Source organism: Falco punctatus, assembly GCF_963210335.1.
Source record: "Falco punctatus genome assembly, chromosome: 3".
Taxonomy (NCBI): Eukaryota; Metazoa; Chordata; class Aves; order Falconiformes; family Falconidae; genus Falco; species Falco punctatus.
Genome location: NC_137582.1, coordinates 11470437 through 11478172, shown reverse-complemented (window position 1 = coordinate 11478172; position 7736 = coordinate 11470437).

The window sequence follows — 7736 nt, the reverse complement described above, 5'->3', positions numbered from 1 at the left end:
AAAAAACAACAAAAAAAAACCCAAAACAAAAAACAAATAAAAAAAAAAAGGTGGGTGGGATTTGGAATGTGGAGAAGGCAGTACAGAGCTGCTATTCCCAGTGCACACCTAGAACCAAACACCACCAAGACAGGGAACTGCACCAAGTGCATCACTGGTCCCTGCAATGTCAACTTTTATTAGTCTCTACAGTAATGTAAGAAACATGAGGGCAATCTTTTGTAGTCTCTCTTCTGAAAGGACTGAACCTCTTCTAGTGCTGCAGTTATGTATTTCAAAGAATATAAAGTTCAACAGGACAGATTAGTCCATTAAAATGAGAGCATGGAGTTCTTCCCATTAAAAAGGAAAATGATAAAAACCTGAAGACCGGAGTCATCATTCAAGCTACAGTACCAATGCACTTCAAAGTAGACTGTAGTAAAAAAATTAATATTCTTCTCCCTTGCCTTGGCACTCCTCCAGTTGCATATTAAGCCTGTGGGCTTGTAAAGAACAGACTTTCCACATAAATATACATCACATGTAATTCAGTATGTGAGGCCAATTCTTCTGATAAATATATTAATTTTAGGCTTGTTGATCAATGATCGTGTCTCTTGCTGTTCTGCGTTATCTGTCACTCCCCCAGGGATGTTTTCTTGCCAAAAGCAGCCATCAGTAAGCAAAATGCTGGTAAAATGCTGCAAAATGTCTTGGGCTTTTGTTCTTGACTTCAGCTCAGATCTCAGAAGAGGAGACTTTTCAGTGGTGGTGAGGAGATTTCCTGTAGATCCTAAGGATAAACAGGCCGTAGGTTGGATGGAGCCGTTTCTCCAGTACTTCTTGCTTTCCTCTTCCCAAAAGTCCCCATACTGTCTTACACCTCTAGAAGCGATGCAGAGGAAAAGTTAAGGTCGTGGACAAAGCTCTACTGCTGAGTACAGAGTCTGCTTACCTGCCCAGATAACGGAAGATGCCGTGAAGGACCGCAAGCACAGTACTTATGAAATGGCACTGGCAAAAGGGAACACCCAGGCACTCAGTCCACAACGCTGCACCTACTGTGATAAGGTATTTAGCACCATTCCCATTCAGAAATAATTCATGCTGATCGGCTGGATCAGCATCGCTCTTGTTCTGCACGCTGCTCTTTCTCCATTCAGTCATTAACTGCCTTAAACTTGTTTAACCACGCTAATAATATGCAAAAAAAGGTTTGAATTTACAGGGCTATCTTCTCAATATGAGCATTTTAAAGTTCATTATTACTTAGAAAATGTGGCTCCAAGCGAGATAAAAACTTCAGCTCATGGATATTGTTAATAAAGCTCTGTATGCTGACGAGCTGGGCTTCTGCATTTTGAAGCCAAATACAAAGCAAGCCCAGGTGAATTAGCATATGCTGTGTTACTGAGTTGTCTAGATCTCAAACAGTGACACTGTTGACTCCCAATTAATCATACAAGATGACAGTACTGAAAGGAGATAAAAAGGAAAAAAGGGCATTTGTGAGTTGGCAACAAATCTAAAAGCCGTCACAGTTCAGCGGGGAGGCTGGGGAAGGCACACTGAACAGAGAGGACAGCATTTCCTTTAAGATTACACAGGGTTTATGACTACTGGATTTGGACCATCAGGTCCAGTTTGTTATTTCTCCAACTTTTCACACAGCTCTGCTTAGAACGCAAAGGCTAACCCTTTGCTTTTGGCTGAAAATCCTGGGGCTTGACACTCAGCTAGAGCCTAAATGTGGTTGTGGACAGGCTGTAGGAGCAGAAGTTGGAGTGGGGCAGACGGAGCCACTATGCGGAAAACCGGGAGGAGAGCAGGAGAGGCAGCAGTGCAGCGCGCAGCAGCATGGCTGCGCAGGGTCCACGGAGCTGGTGCAGGGTCCATGGAGCTGGTGCCGGAGGGAGCACGTGAGCCGCCTGAAGCACATTCCTCCAGCTCCCTGAAGGAAGCCTCAGCGCTTCCCACCCATGTGGTGCTTGAGCTAACATTAGAAGCATTCAGCTTGCACAAAGTACCAGCTCAGGAAAACACAGCAAGGCTGCTTCTAACAAATGTGAAATTCTTCATCCACTTGCCCCCGCGTGCCATCTGCCCAGTTCATCCCCCACATGAGGGCAAGCTGGATGTAGTTCCAGGGCAAAGAGCCCAGGGAAAGCAGAGAGCAGAGGGGAAACTCTGTCCTCAAGAGTCTTGCCAGCATCGCTTGCCAGACTTGCATCGTGACTGGTGTCCGTTTTTATTGAAACACCCACCTTGACACTACTGACTGAAGATCAGTTTTCTGATATGGTGGCAAATAGTTTGGTCTGGCAGTCGAACACTCCGGTGTCCAGAGTAACATCGACACGTTAGCTGGAACGGGCAGCGCGGCTGGCCTGACGTCCCGGCCATGTCTCTCTGCCAGGCAGAAATGCAATCACCTTGGATGAATAAAGATGAGGTCATCTTTACCACAGTGCACAGACTTGGGTTTTTTTTTTCCAGCTGTGAGTCTTTCCTTGCATGTTTTGCCCCGTTCTCTCTTTTTACCTGCTTACCTCAGGGCTCTCGGGGAAAAATTGCTGTTATCAAAACATCTGCTCATGACTCTGTGTTGGTTTAAAGCACAGGTTCAGGAAAGTCAGATCTTTTACTTTCTTCTTTCAGCGCAAAAAGCTGAGACCCAGGAGACCCAGCATTAGGCAGCAGCCTCCACTGGATTCTCCCACTGTGTGTGCAATGCACACGCCTGGGTTGGAAGCAGAGGTGGGATTCCCAGTGCGAGCCCCTTAGCTCTGCAGCGTGCATCAGGCTTTCCCCAGGGCTGCAGGAGAAAGTATTTTCCTTCACACACAGACATTCTGAAGTGTAAAGGGCTGTGATGGAAGCTGGATTTCGGTGAAAGCTGTCAAGGTACAGCACAGAAACTCTTACACTCCTGATAATCTGGACTGAGCCACTTTCAGTCAGCTGGATGCAGTTCATTTTGTGGTGGTTGACTTCCAGAGACAACTCATCCCTACTACAGAAATGTTTTTGCTTTTTAATAGCGGTACTACAGACCGCTGTATCACAAAGAGTAATAGTCTGCCGTGTATTCTTGTTGCTATTGTGGACTGTATTTGACTTCAGGGTAATTTGTGTGTTTCCTCTTGGATGTGGACAGAATTTTCTGTGAGGCTGGTGTGCTGTCTATAAAGTTTTACACCTCTGGTCAAAACTGTAACAAATTTTCGGATGTAAGAAAGCAAGTTCTGTCTCCAAGTGAGGCACTGAAGTCAACTACAGAAAAACCAAGCCATGGTTTGCCCCTTTTGAAGCCCTTCTGAATGTACTGGGTCCTTGCAAAGATTAGTATCTTCCATGAATGAATGGATAGGAGACATTGTTGGAAGTAAACTGAAAAGACTGCTGCCCAAGGGACTGATCCTATGATTGAATCAGCAGCGTTTCTCTGTGTTTTAGTCTCGAAATACAAGACTCAAGCAAACAACAGACAGCAGGAAGAGGGAAGCAATCAGGTGATGGTATGTCCCGTGCTAACCAAAGGTACTGAGTAACTACAATCCTGTTTGTAAATAATACAGATTATGTTACGCCAATCTCAAAGATCAGCTGGAGTCGGAGCCCCTCCAAAGAGCTAAGCTTTTGGGAGAACATACTCAGTGTTGTGTGGCCCTCCCAGAAGAGACCCCCTGTAGAAAAGACCTTGGTCTCTACTGCAAGATTTATTTTTCCTTCTATCTGGATACATTTACCTCTTTCTTGCTGTAACCTTGATCTGTCACTGTAGTCCAGATAGGGCACGTCAAATAGGAAGATGAACAGACATGCAAGGATGCTGACGCTTTTTGCAATATCATCACCTTGGCCAAGGAGGAAGACAGTCTTTTGAAACCTGCTGGACACTCGATCATAAATTGAGGCTGTTTTACTAATGAAAAATTCCAGTTTAGTCTTCAATGGCTCCATAAAATAGTTAATTATCGGTCATTACAGAGAAAAAAAACAGCCCCATATACGTGATGACCAAGAAATAAGAGAAGCAAAGAAGTTAAAAAGGAACTAAATCAAATTACATCTACTGCAGAGCCTGTCACCAATTGCATAGCTGGAAAATGTTGAAGTGGCTGAAGTTCATATTTTTCTGAAGCATTTGTTAGTTTCTAGGAATAGCTCACCTGTTTCTTCAATGGACTTTTAGAACATTAAGCAACTAGTCTCTAAATATTATCCTCTAAAGATTCACTGAGACTCCTTTCTTGCAGGCTGCACATTCAGTATGCAAGGGTCTTGGACTGCACGGAATCTCCACCCCTTATCATACTACTTTTTTCTTTTCCTCCAAACCCTTTAAGCTGTGCTGCAGATTTCATTTTTTGCTCTGATAACCTTGAAAGGTGCTGTTAGGCAACTAATGAATTTAAACCGGGAAGATAAATATGTGTGTATTCCCGAGAATATTCTCAGGAGATTCCCTTTGAGATAGTAGCCAAGAAGAATGAATGCCTTGGTCATGTAGACCTCAGAAGCATTCCAGATGTAACTGGTACACAATAAAACCCTGAGGAGCAAGTATTTATTAAAGGTGCAAGGTCTTAGCAAGAATGGCACGGTAATGAGGGAGGAAAGCCCGTAAACTGCTCTTGCAATGTTGCTTTTAAACAAACTGAAGAGCAGGGTCTGATCAAGTATATCATGGCAACCATCGCCTTTTCTTCTTCTTCTGATAATTTTTTGTGTTGTGGTTTGAAAGACCTATGGGAAAACCAGTCATAAAAGCTACTGACCAAGCAGGCAGGTGGGGCACAGTCAAGCCAGAAGCTCCTGACACATGATTTAATGCACTTGTATGACCTTCAGGCCTTGGCAAGGCGATGTCTTGCACTTGCCACTGGACATCAAACAACCTAGCCAGTCAAAATGGGATTATTTTCTCACAATCAATGAGCCAGTAAAATATTATACAGAATGACAGAGGATTTATTGATTCTCTCTGTTTGAATGATTTGCTGTTAATAGCTGCAGCTGTCACAGGCAGGCATATAAACGGGCTTGGAAGTTCAAGAGCCTGCATGCTGGAATGCCTCGCTTAAGCGAGCATGCGAGAACGTGAGCTGTGATCTGCTCCTGCTGACACGAACTGCAGGAAGAAAAACACGTAACAAGTTATTTTGCTATTAGATTTCCTTTGGTTGTTTGCTAGGGTTGTCAAGGGGCTTCTTTTAGTTCACTTGGAGATCAATCTCCTAACAAGGCTGGTGTCAAGGAGCAAAGAATAATGTGGGGCTGCTCTGCTGAGCTCTGGGAGCTGACTAGCCAGTTTGAGATGCCCGAGAAACAGGACGATACGAGCAGCAGCAAAACAAGGGCACGGTGCAAGGGGATCTGACCATTGGTAAGAACAGGTGGATTTCCAAACTATTCAATTCTCGGTGACCTTGTGATCTTACCGTTGGGGTATGATAAAAGATTTGAGGTGGGCTGACAGCAGTTTCTGGCACAAATTTCCTGTACACACAAGCCTGAGTAACTCAGGCATGCACGTACAACTTTGGCTGTAATCCCACCCAAAGTACCTCAGCTATTCTTAATGGCTGCACTGGGATGGCTTACTGGAGCTATGCCACGGTACAGAAAAAGATGGATGATTCACGGGGCCAAAAGACAGAGTCATTTAAAATAAAACTTCAAAGGCATCTGGCTGATTTCTATATTTAACTGCCTAGTAACGACGAATCTGACCAGCTGGCCTATTAATTAAGAAATAGGCACCATCCTGCAAGCACTTAAACGTTCAAATCAGGTGTGGTGAGTTACCTGAAAAGCACCTGCGCCCCAGAAAGGACTCTCTGCTTCAGATTACAGCTGGAGCCCAGACCCTAGGGCAAGGTGAGATGTTGCATTAGATCCTGTTGATTAGTTCTTGGTAGCTCCCTGCTAGAGGATCATGCGGCCACAGCAGAGCCACCTAATCCTCTTCATGCTCTGTAAATGGCTATTGGACTAAGCCATGATGGTACTACTGCTCTCCTATAAAATGTTGTTTTTCTGTCAGGAACTAGGTTGCAGGAAGGACTATGGTGACTTAGGTGTTGGAAGAGTCAAGGGAAACTTGAGCGTAACATGCTCGCTCTCGTGCAGCTATGACAGGCACGGCTGACCTCAGCAGACAAGCAAATAAAAATAGGTTGTGCAACGAACTACGGGGCTTCTACCAACACCGGCTGGCCAATCTCTAAAGCACTGGAGGATGACGGACAGAGCTCTGCACCTTACAGGTCACTTTTCCCTTCTCTGAGGGACAATGAACCTTCTCCTGGCAGGAAAGCAGGTCCAGCCCGCAAATGTCCTATATTAAAGATGAAGAAAGGTAACACCATTTACCAGGCACTTGGATATGGGAACAACTTACCATATATCATTTGAATAAAAATAACAGTCCAGGTTTATTATTGGTCTAAGGCCAGTTTAAGGTAATTTGTGGGAAAAAAGAAACAAACAAAAAACCTGACAAAATTCTTCATCTGCTGTATTTTGAAAGCAGGTGCTTCATTAGTATGGTTTAGTTAAAATACGGTGACGTGAATGGCAGGATTTATTGAAATGCCATGATTGCAAGGCATTAAGGAAGCTATGTATGGCTGCACCTATGAAGTACGTCAGAAAATACCTAGATTTTGGAGCACTTCAGTGAAAACTTTATCAAATTTTCAATGCATATAGTGTAAGCAAACACATAGCTGCCCTGCTTGTTAAGGTGTTAGTGGTGCTTAGTATAGCAGAATTGTACGCGACCAAAGGCAGAGCTTGCCCAGGAACGCCAGCTTGCTTTCATGTCTGTAAAGAGCGGACGTTTAAGGGTGGAAAGCTACCCAAGCCAATATATCTATAGATGACTCAATAAACCTTGCCAAATCATTAACAGGCGTCGGCAAGGATGGGAAATGTGAAATTGCTTTTGCATGGTAGGATTTGGTTGAGGTGAAATGATAGAAGGCAAACTGGCCTTGAGGTTTACAAGCATGCCTGCTCTTTTCTAGCTTAAAAAGAACCACAAGTAACGGAGGAAAGTGAGGCAACGACACGCCGTAATGGGCTTCAGCTGGTATTTGGGGCTGCACCTGTGCGTGTCGCAGAGCCTGACATTAGGTGCTGCAGAGGCTGAAATCCCCTGTGGAGTACCGCAGCCATGTGCCAGTGTACGCTCAGCAAGACTCCTTTTTCCTTCCCGGCTTGCTGGAAAATGTCCTCAGAGCTACGTGCTAGCCTATCCTCTTCTTACACACCTGAGGTACCTGTTTTACACATTTTCTATCGAAATGCAGCTTCTATTGGTCTGGTGACTATTTACTGAGCCATTTAATTTTGTAAATTTCTAGCTGAATCTTCCAGGCATGGAAAAAAACCTATCTTGCTACAAACTTCATTTTGTTAAAACATGAGGTTATTCTTCATGGCCTCTAGAGCTTACAAGAAATGTAAAAATTATCTTTTTTCCTCTCTTTAACCAGCAAATGTTACTGTTTTTTCCCCACTAACTCTGTTATTCAGGTTACTGATTGTCAGTAATTCCTACCCAGACCTGTTTCCTGAAGATCCTTCAAGAAAGGGATGTTAAGATATGAGGTCATCTGATATGCAGAGTCCTGGTATATGTTCACCTTTGCTATTAACACATGATGCAGGAGGAACAAACCTCTTACTTCCATACCCACGGTTATGAAATTTACCACTTGAAATTCTCAGCAAAGATAAAAAAG